This window comes from Mytilus trossulus, chromosome 4 (assembly GCF_036588685.1).
Source record: "Mytilus trossulus isolate FHL-02 chromosome 4, PNRI_Mtr1.1.1.hap1, whole genome shotgun sequence".
Lineage (NCBI taxonomy): Eukaryota > Metazoa > Mollusca > Bivalvia > Mytilida > Mytilidae > Mytilus > Mytilus trossulus.
Window position 1 is genome coordinate 53,280,453 of NC_086376.1, and position 20,965 is coordinate 53,301,417.

Below are 20,965 nucleotides of genomic sequence, written 5' to 3' on the forward strand. Positions count from 1 at the left end.
TTCATGGTCGCAAATTAAGTTTACTGGCGACGCGTTAGCGGAGACGGTAAACGGGTATTTGCGACCATCAAATCCCAAATTGATGCCGTCGGAGCTTAAAATACAATATTGTTATCTCCATTCCAATGAAACTGACAGAAAACAACGTTAAAACATGTATTTAAAATCTGTCATATGCCGTCTGCGCTTGCACGTACGTCCAATAGCATCAATTGTCAATTGAAGCCATGTAAGAAAGTGACGTTATCCAATCAAAATGAACGCTACGAACGTTGTTGCATTAGAATTCATATTGTCAAACTATATTTCGTTTTTATCCTGCCTTGTTGCTGTTAGTCTTCACTTTTAAAAATTTGAGATTTGAAAATGGAGAACATGATCAACTTACCCTTGTAAAGAACCGGAGATCATTCCTCGTTTTTGATGAGATTTGTGTTGCTTTTAATGTTTCGACATTTTCTCGCCACTCATCTGTGTCCGTATGCACTATATATTTCATTGTTACATTCAAAACCCAGAATGTTGAATACCTTCTTCGGTGTATGGCTGTCGTATGTTGGAGAGACTGAACAGCCACTGAACAAACGCATGAAAGGTCATTAGGTGACTAAACCTGCAAGCCCGACCTCACCAAAAGTAATCTTAGATCACCTACATGTAGGTATGCCATATCTGATCTTAGAAATCTTGCCATTACTATCATAGACCACAATGAGGGTTGGTCAAGAGTCGAGGAACACATTTTTTATAAGAAAGTGAAGAACAGGTCCCAAGAAGGCCTTACTAAAATGAAAAACATAAAAAGAGTCCCTTCTATCACATGTTTTCTGTTACTCAGGCTTCAATACAGGACTCTCGCAATTCTAAGGTATGTATTCCTCATTTCGAACATAAATATTGAAAAAAACTACCAGTGTATTGATTTGTGTTCATTTGTATGGCGAACAAGATAAGCATTTCAGTTCGACTACCACATGTCAAGATAAGAATCATTTGACCTCTGACTGATGAAAAATATCAAATTAGCATTCGATATCGACGGCCAATTTTATATCCCTCAAATTCAATTCAATTCAATTCAAATCTTTATTGCCATAAAACAACATATTTATAGTATGTGACACAAAATAACAAAACGATGTCTTATGTTGTTCTCAAATCGACGTTCAATATTTGGCTTTCCATTGACGTCAGTTTCATCGACTTGTCGCAGTGAAATCACATCTTTGTTAAGGAAAGGGTGCGTTTAACCTAAAACTCAAACAGTTGTTGAAAAATAAAGACCAAATCGTAATACTTTTCAACAATTGGCCGTACGTTTTATTCTTTCTATTGTTTGAGGCTGTATGCTGCCTCTACAAGTGTTTCCGTTATCGGTTTCTTTGGTTTTGGTTTGTTATCTTATTATCGTGCAATGCATAACGATACATAAGTGTTCCGGACATGATGTAGAAATAAGACTCGGTCCACCTCGGCCATAGCGGGTGTTATTATTTTTAATCGGCAAACCTCGGGCTTAGGTGATAACTTAATTTAGGCATAAACAACCGTTGGTAATATTATCACACGTTGCTATGGGTGTGCTGTGCTTCTAGAAGGTTGGTATAAATTAACAAATACCGCGTGTCTAATGAAAGAAAAGGATGATATAAGAAATATGCATAAAGAATAAAAATGTATTTCAACATTTTGAGTAAAGTTTTTAAAATGCTATATTAGTAAAAATCAAAAAAAAATATTTATCATTTTAACTTCGGTTGACAACTTTTATGGATAATTCTTTTTTCTTCCGGAGAATATCTCATCTAGGAAAAGATTGTTTTAGAATAGAAAACACAAATGAAGAAACTGCTAATCGGTCTGACTAGATGTAGAATTGGTGAGTATTAAATGACATTAATTCCATCTTGATCACACAAAAAAACAAACAAAAATAGTTTAGCTCCCCCCTTCATAAAAAAATGTTGCTATACCCTTAAAAAAAAGAAGAAGATGTAATTACCAGTCTAAAACGTAATAAAATGCCTAACCTATCAACATAATATCTACCACATTGAGCCTTAAAACTTTTCGGTTTCGAATTCTTTTTTTCAGCACAATAACTTAACAGAGTGATTTTTTTCTCACATATTTTCTGGTCATCATATTTTCTATTGATAAAAACATAAAAGACTATAGATACGCCTGTATACATAAAAAATGCAGATAAACACATAAAAACAAAAACCGATTTCACCGAACGTTTGGATTCATTATAAGTTTTTCAGTGTTTACTTAGGGATAAAAACAGATGTCTCCGAAATAAACAAACCGATATCTCTATTATTTCAATCTGGGCTTCGACCAACACTGTTTTTAAAACCTTTATAAGCACGAAGTTCAATGCTTAGCTCTGTAAAATATAAAACAACATCAGAAACTTACACAAGTGACAAATTCCACACGATTCATTGTTCAGCTCCCTGTACAGAAGATATTTTGTTTCGAAATGGTAACACACTTTCAGCAGAACCAAATGAATCGTTGATGGCAGCACAATGAATAAAGATAGATATTCCTACTATTAAGGTCGCTTTTTTTAATACCAGGAAATAAAGCAGCAATAGTTTTTTTGTTTTTCTGTTTATCATCTTTTTTTTATTTTGTCTGCATTTGTTTTAGCGTAGATGAAAATAAAAAGCATCAGGAAAGCATAAAGTATCAGCGACACTAATATGAACCATCGTGTAATAAAGATGAACATTGATCCACCATTGTTGTTTTTTAGATTGAATTCTATATCCACATATAAAAGTCCATACTCAGCGCTATGAAAGCCCAAGCTAAAAATGTCACGAATTGAAAGAACTAATAATGATTTGAAAAATGAATTCTCAGTATTATTGTCAATACAGCAGCAGTGACCGACAATTTGTTCCATTATTACCAATCCGAAGTCCGATGCGATATCCATTATTTAATGTTTTAACAAAGCGAGCTAGCTATTATGCGAAATTACACAGACTACAATCCGAAATAGTTTAGATTATATATTCTTTTGTACGCTTTTATATGCATTATTTATGTATGCATATATCACTGCAGGTATGTTGTTTTGCAAGATATTGTTTATTCCGAGAATATTTTTAATTTTTATTTTTTTTGGGGGGGAGCTTTTTTTTGATTTTTGTTTAACCAATATCGTTTTGAATTAACAACCGTTAAGGGGAAACATATGTAATTCTGTGAAAATATTACCAAACAGGAAAAAAGAAGAACGAAACAGTCTAGCTAATTTACGGAATGAAGACTTTATGATGCAATATACAGATCTTAAAACTTTAATTGTGCGCATTTTTTACTCAAGTGTTGAATATAATTGTTTACCGTAAAATGAAAGAAACAAAACAAAACAACAACAAAAAACGCAGCCGATGTATTGATCCTACGGATAAAATTTATACAAAGCATTTTCTTATCCCAGGAATAGATTACCTAGCCGTATATAGCACAACTTTTTGAAATTTTTGGTCCTCATTGCTGCTTAACTTTGTACTTGTTTCGCTTTTTAACTGTTTTGATCTGAGCGTCACTGATTAGTCTTTTGTAGACGAAACGCGCGTCTGGTGTATTGAATTATAATCCTGGTACCTTTGATTACTTCTAACACCACTGTGTCGATGTCACTACTGGTGGACGTTTCGTCCCCGAGTTATAAATTTCCTGAAAACTAAAGATATTTTTATTTCAGGAGTAGATTATCTTAGTCGTATTTTGAACAACGTTTTTGAATGTTGGGTCCTCAATGCTCTTCCACTTTGTACTTGATTGGCTTTTTAACTCTTTTGAACTGAGCGTCACTGATGAGTCTTTTGTAGACGAAACGCGCGTCTAGTGTATTGAATTATAGTCCTGGTACTTTTGATAACTATCACATTGTACACTGCAGTACTCCTATTTTTTACATTTTTACCAATAATATACGTTTGTTTTGTTCGCACATTCTTGTCAATATAATGGAATTGTGTATGACTGTCATATAAGTCAGAGACATAGCTAGCTTTAAAAACATGTTAAATTGACCATTTTCTACATAAGGACATGCTGTACAAAGTAAGGATTATTAGAGTTGTTTTCTATCCGCTTGAGCTTTCGAATTTGTCATTTGATAAGGTACTTCCGATTTGAATTTTTCTTGTAGTTCTGTATTCTTTATATTTTTATTTCATATTTTTTTTGACGTCCAAATATCCAAATATAACCGTATCTTTCGAAATCTATTGATGTAGGCATATAACATCTAATGGGTTCAGCATTTAAAAAATCAACCGAACGGTTTAATCGCAAGCTATGAGTAAAGAGCAATCAAACTTCTAAATTATCAAAAATAGTGTTTGGAAAACGGTTATATATTCAATGAAATTGATCCTGTAAGTTGTGTGGTGTAAATTCTTTGAATTTTAATATTTTGTCAACAGACCGATGTTTCTATTTTGATACAATTATATGAAAAACGACTCGAATCTATTTCACTCAATATATAATAGGGTATCCTCTTAATTGTTTCTTGTAGATTAAGCTTTAACCATTGTTATACTAGTATGACAATTTTACGTCAAATATTTTCAGTAAGGTAACATAGTGTTATACAGGAAAGACATCATAATTTCAGGGGGAAAATCAAGGTATGCTTTACTCAAGGAATTGTTGTGTGGTTATTAATATATTCAAAATTCTAAATGTTCTTGTATTTGGTTTTATAACATGATTTGCTTAACCTTTTATTATGTAACTCTTTCATAATGCATATCTTCTCTCTTTTCAATCTACATATGAAACGACTTTCAAATCGACCTTGAAAAGAATTTTTTGTTATTTACTTTCAAAACAAAACACACATTTTACATTGTTTTGGGATTCGAATGTAAATAATGCAATTCAGTAGATGTAATAAAATACCGCTATGGTTGTTATGCCTTTAAATTACAATTTGACCTATAAAAACAATAAATAACTTATACACAGTAAGTATTGTCAGTGTCTGTCTTTTAAATATTTAGACGAATCGTGCTCACATGTATAAGCCAACATTTAATAAAGTGTGTGTGGTAACTTTCAGACATAACACCATTGTGGATTACAATGCCGACTGTTCTTGTGCTACCAGACATCATTTACTGTTTCCTGAGAGTTTTACTAAAACTTTTAACTTGTGAATCTTCCAAAGTCTATTTGGACTCACTTGCACTTTGTATACGTATTGTTATTGACTTCATTCTATTCACAGGATATTTTTTTGTTCTAACCATGTGGGACATTCGGACTAATAACTTTGAAACAAGATTGCGTTATGCATTTATGTTTACCTTAATTCTTTACCTGACATTAGGACATACATTTTCCTTAAAACTTATTGAAAACATAAAGAAGTTAAAGACAGAACCGGAACAAATACCAACATGTTTTGCTGACAGGGAAATCATCTTTATCTTTAAACTGTATAAATTCATCAATATAGTTATGGAGACAACAATCTTCTAATACTATATTTCTATATCTGGAGATTTTGAGGACATGCTACCTTATACATGGGACCTTTCGAACCTAGAGAGTAATAAGGAAATTGTGATTTGGGGCATATCGTTAACAGTGTTTATATGTGTCTGGTTTGATATTATTGAATTTTTTATAGGACTATGCCTTACTTGTAGATGTTGCAAGAGAAAAATAGAAATACCGAAATCTGAGGATATCAAATATCGTTATCAACAAGAAAACGACTCTCTTACTAATGTTCCAGGACAGGCAAGTGAACAGAGCGATGAACCAAATGCGCTCGACTACGAAAATTTCCCAAAACATAGGACGGGTGCAAAACCAAAATAGAAAATTAAACATTTGAACAGTCAACTTATTATCTATCTTTTTTTTTATTCTTTACTTCCATTATCTCCAATTGACTTTCTTCCTGGTAGTAAACATTGAATTTAAGTTCAATATTATCGATATGTGAATAAGGGTGGTTTCACTTTTAAAATACATGTTAGTTCACTAGATATGTTCTGTTCCTATGGGAAAAATTCTGTAGGCAAGACCATTGACTCTTGCATATTTACATATTGAGGAAGAAAATGGGGACACTTCAGTGACCTGTTTATTTTTTATTAACTGCTTGTACCACTGAACAAATATTTTGCAGGAGTACCTGTTTATCACATCTGAAATAAAAAAAAACAATCAATGTTGGAGACACAAAACATAGTAATCGTTTGCTAAAATTACTACATTAAAGTGTTGTGTGATATTTGGATCAATATATTGAGAAAACTATTTGTTTCTAAGAATTCAAATCCTTCATTTATATCTATCCAGACCCTGTTGATTCTTGCAAGGTAACAACACAATTATTGTGGACTTTGGCTCATAACTAATGTAAATCATAACATTTTTCCCCTTGGAAAAGGTTCAAGCGACCCTCCTCCCCAAACATACACAAACAAGCTATATATTGTTCCACTCAAAATGCAAACTATTACCCCTTTACACCCTGGTATATCATATGTATAGGTATTGGCATGATATAAGTGAATATTTCACCTAAATTTGATCAACATGGGGCGTAAAAATCATAAATGATTAATAAAAAACCTGAAAAATTGACGATTTTGATGGTGCTGCCACCTACAACAGCCAAATATTTCCGAACTTTTTTTTGTTTCGATTTATTCTATAGGGCTTCTACTAAAAGGGAATGTATAACAAAAGTGTGTATACTGTTGCTGTTTCTTAAAAAAATTAAATGATATTAGATGAAATTAGCATTTTTCTAAACTTCATTTTGATCACATTTCCATGGTTACGGTTGCTAGGGAAGAAAATATTTGAAATCCATTTTCAATCTGTTTTCATATCACTATACATATGAACTCTATATAAAGTATATACAAGCAACAAAAATATATATTATTAAAGCAAGATAAATTACTTTAAAAACGTGCGTTTTGGTAGTTTTCCTTGCTCATTTTTAGGGGCTATCAGGGGGAAATTTGAAAATGAATATTTTTAACACAAAAATATTTTTTTTCAAAACAAATTTTTCATATTCAAGTTCTTATAAGGTAAATCCATATCTAGAATAAGAAATTTGATCAATTTGCCAAAATGGACTTATCAATGTTTGCCTGATTCTTACATGGACCTGTACTTAACTCTGAAATAAAAGCTATATTTAATTTAGGAGATTATTTTTGCAACCCGGCAGTGAGATTCGAACACGCGACCGTTCTTTCTTGGGATAGTTCAGCATACCCCTGTACCACTGGCATTGACTTGAACATTTTAAAATTTAAGTACTTAAGTCTACTACTCAAAATCGAAAAGAAATAATGAAGAAGTTTCTCTCTCAGTTTGTTTTCTTTTACAAATGATGTGCTCAGATGATATATTGTTGTTGCTAAATGCATGATTTTTACGCAAATAAAGGAAGAATCAACTCCTTTGTGTGTCATTTTTCCATTGAAATCCCGTGCCATGTTCCTTTATCCGAACAAAAGTTTTTTTCAACTTTATCATACCCCAACACTTACGAAACCATGTTTTGTTACATCTATTTCCATTTTGCCAAAAATATGCAGGATATTTTAGTGATTTTTGTCTCTGTTACCATAAAATATTTCAGAAATGACTTCGGATTTTTAGCGCATTTCAAGTTTGCAATTGCGCTGGTACACTAAAATACATTTCTAACTAGTGTACGAGTTAACTCCGAAATAGAAGTTACATTTAATTTAGGAGATGATTTTTGCAACCCGGCAGTGAGATTCGAACACGCGATCGTTCTTTCTTGGGATTATTCAGCATACCCCTGTACCACTGGCATTGACTTGAACATGTTGAAATTTAGGTACTTAAGTCTACTACTCAAAATCGAAAAGAGATAATGAAGAAGATTCTCTCTCAGTTTGTTTTCTTTTACAAATTATGTGCTCAGATGATATATTGTTGTTGCTAAATGCATGATTTTTACGCAAATATAGGAAGAATCAACTCTTTTGTGTGTCATTTTTCAATTGAAATTCCGTGCCATGTTCCTTTATCCGAACAAAAGGTTTTTTTTCAACTTTATCATACCTCAACACTTACGAAACCATGTTTTGTTACATCTATTTCCATATTGCAAAAAAATATGCAGGATATTTTAGTGATTTTTGTCTCTGTTACCATAAAATCTTTCAGAAATGACTTCGGATTTTTTAGCGCATTTCAAGTTTGCGATTGCGCTGGTACACTAAAAATTACATTTCTAACTAGTGTATACGAGTTAACTCCGAAATAAAAGTTACATTTAATTTATGAGATAATTTTTGCAACCCGGCAGTGAGATTCGAACACGCGATCGTTCTTTCTTGGGATTATTCAGCATACCCCTGTACCACTGGCATTGACTTGAACATTTTAAAATTTAAATACTTAAGTCTACTACTCAAAATCGAAAAGAAATAATGAAGAAGTTTCTCTCTCAGTTTGTTTTCTTTTACAAATTGTGTGCTCAGATGATATATTGTTGTTGCTAAATGCATGATTTTTACGCAAATATAGGAAGAATCAACAGTTACTCCTTTGTGTGTCATTTTGATATTGAAATTCCGTGCCATGTTCTTTTATCCGAACAAAAGTTTTTTTTCAACTTTATCATACCCCAACACGTACGTAACCATGTTTTGTTACATCTTTTTCCATTTTGCCAAAAATATGCAGGATATTTTAGTGATTTTTGTCTCTGTTACCATAAAATCTTTCAGAAATGACTTCGGATTTTTTAGCGCATTTCAAGTTTGCGATTGCGCTGGTACTCTAAAAATTACATTTCTAACTAGTGTATACGAGTTAACTCCGAAATAAAAGTTACATTTAATTTATGAGATAATTTTTGCAACCCGGCAGTGAGATTCGAACACGCGATCGTTCTTTCTTGGGATAGTTCAGCATACCCCTGTACCACTGGCATTGACTTGAACATGTTGAAATTTAGGTACTTAAGTCTACTACTCAAAATCGAAAAGAGATAATGAAGAAGATTCTCACTTTGTTTTCTTTTACAAATTATGTGCTCAGATGATAAATTGTTGTTGCTAAATGCATGATTTTTACGCAAATATAGGAAGAATCAACTCCTTTGTGTGTCTTTTTTCCATTGAAAATTCCGTGCCATGTTCCTTTATCCGAACAAAAGTTTTTTTTCAACTTTATCATACCCCAACACGTACGTAACCATGTTTTGTTACATCTATTTCCATTTTGCCAAACATATGCAGGATATTTTAGTGCTTTTTGTCTCTGTTACCATAGAATCTTTCAGAAATGACTTCGGATTTTTTAGCGCATTTCAAGTTTGCGATTGCGCTGGTACAATAAAAATTACATTTCTAACTAGTGTATACGAGTTAACTCCGAAATAAAAGTTACATTTAATTTAGGAGATAATTTTTGCAACCCGGCAGTGAGATTCGAACACGCGATCGTTCTTTCTTGGGATTATTCAGCATACCCCTGTACCACTGGCATTGACTTGAACATGTTGAAATTTAGGTACTTAAGTCTACTACTCAAAATCGAAAAGAGATAATGAAGAAGATTCTCTCTCACTTTGTTTTCTTTTACAAATTATGTGCTCAGATGATATATTGTTGTTGCTAAATGCATGATTTTTACGCAAATAAAGGAAGAATCAACTCCTTTGTGTGTCATTTTTCCATTGAAATCCCGTGCCATGTTCCTTTATCCGAACAAAAGTTTTTTTCAACTTTATCATACCCCAACACTTACGAAACCATGTTTTGTTACATCTTTTTCCATTTTGCCAAAAATATGCAGGATATTTTAGTGATTTTTGTCTCTGTTACCATAAAATATTTCAGAAATGACTTCGGATTTTTAGCGCATTTCAAGTTTGCAATTGCGCTGGTACACTAAAAATACATTTCTAACTAGTGTACGAGTTAACTCCGAAATAGAAGTTACATTTAATTTAGGAGATGATTTTTGCAACCCGGCAGTGAGATTCGAACACGCGATCGTTCTTTCTTGGGATTATTCAGCATACCCCTGTACCACTGGCATTGACTTGAACATGTTGAAATTTAGGTACTTAAGTCTACTACTCAAAATCGAAAAGAGATAATGAAGAAGATTCTCTCTCAGTTTGTTTTCTTTTACAAATTATGTGCTCAGATGATATATTGTTGTTGCTAAATGCATGATTTTTACGCAAATATAGGAAGAATCAACTCTTTTGTGTGTCATTTTTCAATTGAAATTCCGTGCCATGTTCCTTTATCCGAACAAAAGGTTTTTTTTCAACTTTATCATACCTCAACACTTACGAAACCATGTTTTGTTACATCTATTTCCATATTGCAAAAAAATATGCAGGATATTTTAGTGATTTTTGTCTCTGTTACCATAAAATCTTTCAGAAATGACTTCGGATTTTTTAGCGCATTTCAAGTTTGCGATTGCGCTGGTACACTAAAAATTACATTTCTAACTAGTGTATACGAGTTAACTCCGAAATAAAAGTTACATTTAATTTATGAGATAATTTTTGCAACCCGGCAGTGAGATTCGAACACGCGATCGTTCTTTCTTGGGATTATTCAGCATACCCCTGTACCACTGGCATTGACTTGAACATTTTAAAATTTAAATACTTAAGTCTACTACTCAAAATCGAAAAGAAATAATGAAGAAGTTTCTCTCTCAGTTTGTTTTCTTTTACAAATTGTGTGCTCAGATGATATATTGTTGTTGCTAAATGCATGATTTTTACGCAAATATAGGAAGAATCAACAGTTACTCCTTTGTGTGTCATTTTTATATTGAAATTCCGTGCCATGTTCCTTTATCCGAACAAAAGTTTTTTTTCAACTTTATCATACCCCAACACGTACGTAACCATGTTTTGTTACATCTTTTTCCATTTTGCCAAAAATATGCAGGATATTTTAGTGATTTTTGTCTCTGTTACCATAAAATCTTTCAGAAATGACTTCGGATTTTTTAGCGCATTTCAAGTTTGCGATTGCGCTGGTACACTAAAAATTACATTTCTAACTAGTGTATACGAGTTAACTCCGAAATAAAAGTTACATTTAATTTATGAGATAATTTTTGCAACCCGGCAGTGAGATTCGAACACGCGATCGTTCTTTCTTGGGATAGTTCAGCATACCCCTGTACCACTGGCATTGACTTGAACATGTTGAAATTTAGGTACTTAAGTCTACTACTCAAAATCGAAAAGAGATAATGAAGAAGATTCTCTCTCAGTTTGTTTTCTTTTACAAATTATGTGCTCAGATGATATATTGTTGTTGCTAAATGCATGATTTTTACGCAAATGAAGGAAGAATCAACTCCTTTGTGTGTCATTTTTCCATTGAAATTCCGTGCCATGTTCCTTTATCCGAACAAAAGTTTTTTTCAACTTTATCATACCCCAACACTAAAGAAACCATGTTTTGTTACATCTTTTTCCATTTTGCCAAAAATATGCAGGATATTTTAGTGATTTTTGTCTCTGTTACCATAAAATATTTCAGAAATGACTTCGGATTTTTAGCGCATTTCAAGTTTGCAATTGCGCTGGTACACTAAAAATACATTTCTAACTAGTGTACGAGTTAACTCCGAAATAGAAGTTACATTTAATTTAGGAGATGATTTTTGCAACTCGGCAGTGAGATTCGAACACGCGATCGTTCTTTCTTGGGATTATTCAGCATACCCCTGTACCACTGGCATTGACTTGAACATGTTGAAATTTAGGTACTTAAGTCTACTACTCAAAATCGAAAAGAGATAATGAAGAAGATTCTCTCTCAGTTTGTTTTTTGTTACAAATTATGTGCTCAGATGATATATTGTTGTTGCTAAATGCATGATTTTTACGCAAATATAGGAAGAATCAACTCTTTTGTGTGTCATTTTTCCATTGAAATTCCGTGCCATGTTCCTTTATCCGAACAAAAGTTTTTTTCAACTTTATCATACCCCAACACTAAAGAAACCATGTTTTGTTACATCTTTTTCCATTTTGCCAAAAATATGCAGGATATTTTAGTGATTTTTGTCTCTGTTACCATAAAATATTTCAGAAATGACTTCGGATTTTTAGCGCATTTCAAGTTTGCAATTGCGCTGGTACACTAAAAATACATTTCTAACTAGTGTACGAGTTAACTCCGAAATAGAAGTTACATTTAATTTAGGAGATGATTTTTGCAACTCGGCAGTGAGATTCGAACACGCGATCGTTCTTTCTTGGGATTATTCAGCATACCCCTGTACCACTGGCATTGACTTGAACATGTTGAAATTTAGGTACTTAAGTCTACTACTCAAAATCGAAAAGAGATAATGAAGAAGATTCTCTCTCAGTTTGTTTTTTGTTACAAATTATGTGCTCAGATGATATATTGTTGTTGCTAAATGCATGATTTTTACGCAAATATAGGAAGAATCAACTCTTTTGTGTGTCATTTTTCAATTGAAATTCCGTGCCATGTTCCTTTATCCGAACAAAAGTTTTCTTTTCAACTTTATCATACCTCAACACTTACGAAACCATGTTTTGTTACATCTATTTCCATTTTGCCAAAAATATGCAGGATATTTTAGTGATTTTTGTCTCTGTTACCATAAAATCTTTCAGAAATGACTTCGGATTTTTTAGCGCATTTCAAGTTTGCGATTGCGCTGGTACACTAAAAATTACATTTCTAACTAGTGTACGAGTTAACTCCGAAATAAAAGTTACATTTAATTTAGGAGATAATTTTTGCAACCCGGCAGTGAGATTCGAACACGCGATCGTTCTTTCTTGGGATTATTCAGCATACCCCTGTACCACTGGCATTGACTTGAACATTTTAAAATTTAAGTACTTAAGTCTACTACTCAAAATCGAAAAGAAATAATGAAGAAGTTTCTCTCTCAGTTTGTTTTCTTTTACAAATTGTGTGCTCAGATGATATATTGTTGTTGCTAAATGCATGATTTTTACGCAAATATAGGAAGAATCAACAGTTACTCCTTTGTGTGTCATTTTTATATTGAAATTCCGTGCCATGTTCCTTTATCCGAACAAAAGTTTTTTTTCAACTTTATCATACCCCAACACTTATGAAACCATGTTTTGTTACATCTATTTCCATTTTGCCAAAAATATGCAGGATATTTTAGTGATTTTTGTCTCTGTTACCATAACATATTTAAGAAATGACTTCGGATTTTTAGCGCATTTCAAGTTTGCGATTGCGCTGGTACACTAAAAATTACATTTCTAACTAGTGTACGAGTTAACTCCGAAATAAAAGTTACATTTAATTTAGGAGATAATTTTTGCAACCTGGCAGTGAGATTCGAACACGCGATCGTTCTTTCTTGGGAAAGTTCAGCATACCCCTGTACCACTGGCATTGACTTGAACATGTTGAAATTTAGGTACTTAAGTCTACTACTCAAAATCGAAAAGAGATAATGAAGAAGATTCTCTCTCAGTTTGTTTTCTTTTACAAATTATGTGCTCAGATGATATATTGTTGTTGCTAAATGCATGATTTTTACGCAAATATAGGAAGAATCAACTCCTTTGTGTGTCATTTTTCCATTGAAAATTCCGTGCCATGTTCCTTTATCCGAACAACAGTTTTTTTTCAACTTTATTATACCCCCAACACTTACGAAACCATGTTTTGCATGTTACATCTATTTCCATTTTGCCAAAAATATGCAGGATATTTTAGTGATTTTTGTCTCTGATACCATAAAATCTTTCAGAAATGACTTCGGATTTTTTAGCGCATTTCAACTTTGCGATTGCGCTGGTACTCTAAAAATTACATTTCTAACTAGTGTACGAGTTAACTCCAAAATAAAAGCTACATTTAATTTAGGAGATAATTTTTGCAACCTGGCGGTGAGATTCGAACACGCGATCGTTCTTTCTTGGGATAGTTCAGCATACCCCTGTACCACTGGCATTGACTTGAACATGTTGAAATTTAGGTACTTAAGTCTACTACTCAAAATCGAAAAGAGATAATGAAGAAGATTCTCTCTCAGTTTGTTTTCTTTTACAAATTATGTGTTCAGATGATATATTGTTGTTGCTAAATGCATGATTTTTACGCAAATATAGGAAGAATCAACTCCTTTGTGTGTCATTTTTCCATTGAAAATTCCGTGCCATGTTCCTTTATCCGAACAAAAGTTTTTTCAACTTTATCATACCCCAACACTTAAGAAACCATGTTTTGTTACATCTATTTCCATTTTGCCAAAAATGTGCAGGATATTTAATGATTTTTGTCTCTGTTACCATAAAATATTTAAGAAATGACTTCGGATTTTAAGCGCATTTCAAGTTTGCGATTGCGCTGGTACACTAAAAATTACATTTCTAACTAGTGTACGAGTTAACTCTGAAATAAAAGTTACATAAAAATTAGGAGATGATTTTTGCAACCCGGCAGTGAGATTCGAACACGCGATCGTTCTTTCTTGGGATAGCTCAGCATACCCCTGTACCACTGGCATTGACTTGAACCTTTTGAAAAATAAGTACTAATTAAGTCTACTACTCAAAATCGAAAAGAAATAATGAAGAAGATTCTCACTCAGTTTGTTTTTTGTTACAAATTATGTGCTCAGATGATATATTAATGTTGCTAAATGCGTGATTTTTACACAAATATAGGAAGAATCAACAGTTACTCCTTTGTGTGTCATTTTTCCATTGAAATTCCGTGCCATGTTCCTTTATCCGAACAAAAGTTTTTTTCAACTTTATCATACCCCAACACTTACGAAACCATGTCAGTTTGTTACATCTATTATATAAAAATATTTTATGGTAACAGCAACAAAAATCACTAAAATATCCTGCATATTTTTGGCAAAATGGAAATAGATGTAACAAAACATGGTTTCGTAAGTGTTGGGGCATGATAAAGTTGAAAAAAACTTTTGTTCGGATAAAGGAATATGGCACGGAATTTCAATGGAAAAATGACACACAAAGGAGTTGATTCTTCCTATATATGCGTAAAAATCATGCATTTAGCAACAACGATATACGATATATCATCTGAGCACATAATTTGTAAAAGAAAACAAACTGAGAGAGAATTTTTTTCATTATCTCTTTTCGATTTTGAGTAGTAGACTTAAGTACTTAAATTTCAAAATGTTCAAGTCAATGTGATTATATATCATTAATATTTGCGTAAAAATCATGCATTTTGCAACAACAATATATCATCTGAGCACATAATTTGTAAAAGAAAACAAACTGAGAGAGAAACTTCTTCATTATTTCTTTTCGATTTTGAGTAGTAGACTTAAGTATTTAAATTTTAAAATGTTCAAGTCAATGCCAGTGGTACAGGGGTATGCTGAATAATCCCAAGAAAGAACGATCGCGTGTTCGAATCTCACTGCCGGGTTGCAAAAATTATCTCATAAATTAAATGTAACTTTTATTTCGGAGTTAACTCGTATACACTAGTTAGAAATGTAATTTTTAGTGTACCAGCGCAATCGCAAACTTGAAATGCGCTAAAAATCCGAAGTCATTTCTTAAATATTTTATGGTAACAGAGACAAAAATCACTAAAATATCCTGCATATTTTTGGCAAAATGGAAATAGATGTAACAAAACATGGTTTCGTAAGTGTTGGGGTATGATAAAGTTGAAAAAAACTTTTGTTCGGATAAAGGAACATGGCACGGAATTTCAATGGAAAAATGACACACAAAGGAGTTGATTCTTCCTATATTTGCGTAAAAATCATGCATTTAGCAACAACAATTTATCATCTGAGCACACAATTTGTAAAAGAAAACAAACTGAGAGAGAAACTTCTTCATTATTTCTTTTCGATTTTGAGTAGTAGACTTAAGTACTTACATTTCAAAATGTTCAAGTCAATGCCAGTGGTACAGGGGTATGCTGAACTATCCCATGAAAGAACGTTCGCGTGATCGAATCTCACTGCCGGGTTGCAAAAATCATCTCCTAAAATAAATGCATTTTTATTTCGGAGTTAACTCGTACATTAGTTAGAAATGTAATTTTTAGTGTACCAGCGCAATCGCAAACTTGAAATGCGCTAAAAATCCGAAGTCATTACTTAAATATTTTATGGTAACAGAGACAAAAATCACTAAAATATCCTGCATATTTTTGGCAAAATGGAAATAGATGTAACAAAACATGGTTTCGTAAGTGTTGGGGTATGATAAAGTTGAAAAAAACTTTTGTTCGGATAAAGGAACATGGCACGGAATTTCAATGGAAAAATGACAGACAAAGGAGTTGATTCTTCCTATATTTGCGTAAAAATCATGCATTTAGCAACAACAATTTATCATCTGAGCACATCATTTGTAAAAGAAAACAAACTGAGAGAGAATCTTCTTCATTATTTCTTTTCGATTTTGAGTAGTAGAGTTAAGTACTTAAATTTCAAAATGTTCAAGTCAATGCCAGTGGTACAGGGGTATGCTGAACTATCACAAGAAAGAACGATTGCGTGTTCGAATCTCACTGCCGGGTTGCAAAAATTATCTCATAAATTAAATGTAACTTTTATTTCGGAGTTAACTCGTACACTAGTTAGAAATGTAATTTTTAGTGTACCAGCGCAATCGCAAACTTGAAATGCGCTAAAAATCCGAAGTCATTTCTTAAATATTTTATGGTAACAGAGACAAAAATCACTAAAATATCCTGCATATTTTTGGCAAAAAGGAAATAGATGTAACAAAACATGGTTTCGTAAGTGTTGGGGTATAATAAAGTTGAAAAAACTTTTGTTCGGATAAAGGAACATGGCACGGAATTTCAATGGAAAAATGACACACAAAGGAGTTGATTCTTCCTATATTTGCGTAAAAATCATGCATTTAGCAACAACAATTTATCATCTGAGCACATCATTTGTAAAAGAAAACAAACTGAGAGAGAATCTTCTTCATTATTTCTTTTCGATTTTGAGTAGTAGAGTTAAGTACTTAAATTTCAAAATGTTCAAGTCAATGCCAGTGGTACAGGGGTATGCTGAACTATCACAAGAAAGAACGATTGCGTGTTCGAATCTCACTGCCGGGTTGCAAAAATTATCTCATAAATTAAATGTAACTTTTATTTCGGAGTTAACTCGTACACTAGTTAGAAATGTAATTTTTAGTGTACCAGCGCAATCGCAAACTTGAAATGCGCTAAAAATCCGAAGTCATTTCTTAAATATTTTATGGTAACAGAGACAAAAATCACTAAAATATCCTGCATATTTTTGGCAAAATGGAAATAGATGTAACAAAACATGGTTTCGTAAGTGTTGGGGTATGATAAAGTTGAAAAAAACTTTTGTTCGGATAAAGGAACATGGCACGGAATTTCAATGGAAAAATGACACACAAAGGAGTTGATTCTTCCTATATTTGCGTAAAAATCATGCATTTAGCAACAACAATTTATCATCTGAGCACACAATTTGTAAAAGAAAACAAACTGAGAGAGAAACATCTTCATTATTTCTTTTCGATTTTGAGTAGTAGACTTAAGTACTTAAATTTCAAAATGTTCAAGTCAATGCCAGTGGTACAGGGGTATGCTGAACTATCCCATGAAAGAACGTTCGCGTGTTCGAATCTCACTGCCGGTTTGCAAAAATCATCTCCTAAATTAAATGCATTTTTATTTCGGAGTTAACTCGTACATTAGTTAGAAATGTAATTTTTAGTGTACCAGCGCAATCGCAAACTTGAAATGCGCTAAAAATCCGAAGTCATTTCTTAAATATTTTATGGTAACAGAGACAAAAATCACTAAAATATCCTGCATATTTTTGGCAAAATGGAAATAGATGTAACAAAACATGGTTTCGTAAGTGTTGGGGTATGATAAAGTTGAAAAAAACTTTTGTTCGGATAAAGGAACATGGCACGGAATTTCAATGGAAAAATGACACACAAAGGAGTTGATTCTTCCTATATTTGCGTAAAAATCATGCATTTAGCAACAACAATTTATCATCTGAGCACATCATTTGTAAAAGAAAACAAACTGAGAGAGAATCTTCTTCATTATTTCTTTTCGATTTTGAGTAGTAGAGTTAAGTACTTAAATTTCAAAATGTTCAAGTCAATGCCAGTGGTACAGGGGTATGCTGAACTATCACAAGAAAGAACGATTGCGTGTTCGAATCTCACTGCCGGGTTGCAAAAATTATCTCATAAATTAAATGTAACTTTTATTTCGGAGTTAACTCGTACACTAGTTAGAAATGTAATTTTTAGTGTACCAGCGCAATCGCAAACTTGAAATGCGCTAAAAATCCGAAGTCATTTCTTAAATATTTTATGGTAACAGAGACAAAAATCACTAAAATATCCTGCATATTTTTGGCAAAAAGGAAATAGATGTAACAAAACATGGTTTCGTAAGTGTTGGGGTATAATAAAGTTGAAAAAACTTTTGTTCGGATAAAGGAACATGGCACGGAATTTCAATGGAAAAATGACACACAAAGGAGTTGATTCTTCCTATATTTGCGTAAAAATCATGCATTTAGCAACAACAATTTATCATCTGAGCACATCATTTGTAAAAGAAAACAAACTGAGAGAGAATCTTCTTCATTATTTCTTTTCGATTTTGAGTAGTAGACTTAAGTACTTAAATTTCAAAATGTTCAAGTCAATGCCAGTGGTACAGGGGTATGCTGAACTATCCCAAGAAAGAACAATCGCGTGTTCGAATCTCACTGCCGGGTTGCTAAAATCATCTCCTAATTTAAATGTAACTTTTATTTCGGAGTTAACTCGTACATTAGTTAGAAATGTAATTTTTAGTGTACCAGCGCAATCGCAAACTTGAAATGCGCTAAAAATCCGAAGTCATTTCTTAAATATTTTATGGTAACAGAGACAAAAATCACTAAAATATCCTGCATATTTTTGGCAAAATGGAAATAGATGTAACAAAACATGGTTTCGTAAGTGTTGGGGTATGATAAAGTTGAAAAAAACTTTTGTTCGGATAAAGGAACATGGCACGGAATTTCAATGGAAAAATGACACACAAAGGAGTTGATTCTTCCTATATTTGCGTAAAAATCATGCATTTAGCAACAACAATATATCATCTGAGCACATCATTTGTAAAAGAAAACAAACTGAGAGAGAATCTTCTTCAGTATTTCTTTTCGATTTTGAGTAGTAGAGTTAAGTACTTAAATTTCAAAATGTTCAAGTCAATGCCAGTGGTACAGGGGTATGCTGAACTATCACAAGAAAGAACGATTGCGTGTTCGAATCTCACTGCCGGGTTGCAAAAATCATCTTCTAAATTAAATGCATTTTTATTTCGGAGTTAACTCGTACATTAGTTAGAAATGTAATTTTTAGTGTACCAGCGCAATCGCAAACTTGAAATGCGCTAAAAATCCGAAGTCATTTCTTAAATATTTTATGGTAACAGAGACAAAAATCACTAAAATATCCTGCATATTTTTGGCAAAATGGAAATAGATGTAACAAAACATGGTTTCGTATGTGTTGGGGTATGATAAAGTTGAAAAAAACTTTTGTTCGGATAAAGGAACATGGCACGGAATTTCAATGGAAAAATGACACACAAAGGAGTTGATTCTTCCTATATTTGCGTTAAAATCATGCATTTAGCAACAACAATTTATCATCTGAGCACACAATTTGTAAAAGAAAACAAACTGAGAGAGAAACTTCTTCATTATTTCTTTTCGATTTTGAGTAGTAGACTTAAGTACTTAAATTTCAAAATGTTCAAGTCAATGCCAGTGGTACAGGGGTATGCTGAACTATCCCATGAAAGAACGTTCGCGTGTTCGAATCTCAGTGCCGGTTTGCAAAAATCATCTCCTAAATTAAATGCATTTTTATTTCGGAGTTAACTCGTACATTAGTTAGAAATGTAATTTTTAGTGTACCAGCGCAATCGCAAACTTGAAATGCGCTAAAAATCCGAAGTCATTTCTTAAATATTTTATGGTAACAGAGACAAAAATCACTAAAATATCCTGCATATTTTTGGCAAAATGGAAATAGATGTAACAAAACATGGTTTCGTAAGTGTTGCATGGGGTATAATAAAGTTGAAAAAACTTTTGTTCGGATAAAGGAACATGGCACGGAATTTCAATGGAAAAATGACACACAAAGGAGTTGATTCTTCCTATATTTGCGTAAAAATCATGCATTTAGCAACAACAATATATCATCTGAGCACATCATTTGTAAAAGAAAACAAACTGAGAGAGAATCTTCTTCATTATTTATTTTCGATTTTGAGTAGTAGAGTTAAGTACTTAAATTTCAAAGTGTTCAAGTCAATGCCAGTGGTACAGGGGTATGCTGAACTATCCCATGAAAGAACGTTCGCGTGTTCGAATCTCACTGCCGGGTTGCAAAAATCATCTCCTAAATTAAATGCATTTTTATTTCGGAGTTAACTCGTACATTAGTTAGAAATGTAATTTTTAGTGTACCAGCGCAATCGCAAACTTGAAATGCGCTAAAAATCCGAAGTCATTTCTTAAATATTTTATGGTAACAGAGACAAAAATCACTAAAATATCCTGCATATTTTTGGCAAAATGGAAATAGATGTAACAAAACACGGTTTCGTAAGTGTTGGGGTATGATAAAGTTGAAAAAAAACTTTTGTTCGGATAAAGGAACATGGCACGGAATTTCAATGGAAAAATGACACACAAAGGAGTTGATTCTTCCTATATTTGCGTAAAAATCATGCATTTAGCAACAACAATTTATCATCTGAGCACACAATTTGTAAAAGAAAACAAACTGAGAGAGAAACTTCTTCATTATTTCTTTTCGATTTTGAGTAGTAGACTTAAGTACTTAAATTTCAAAATGTTC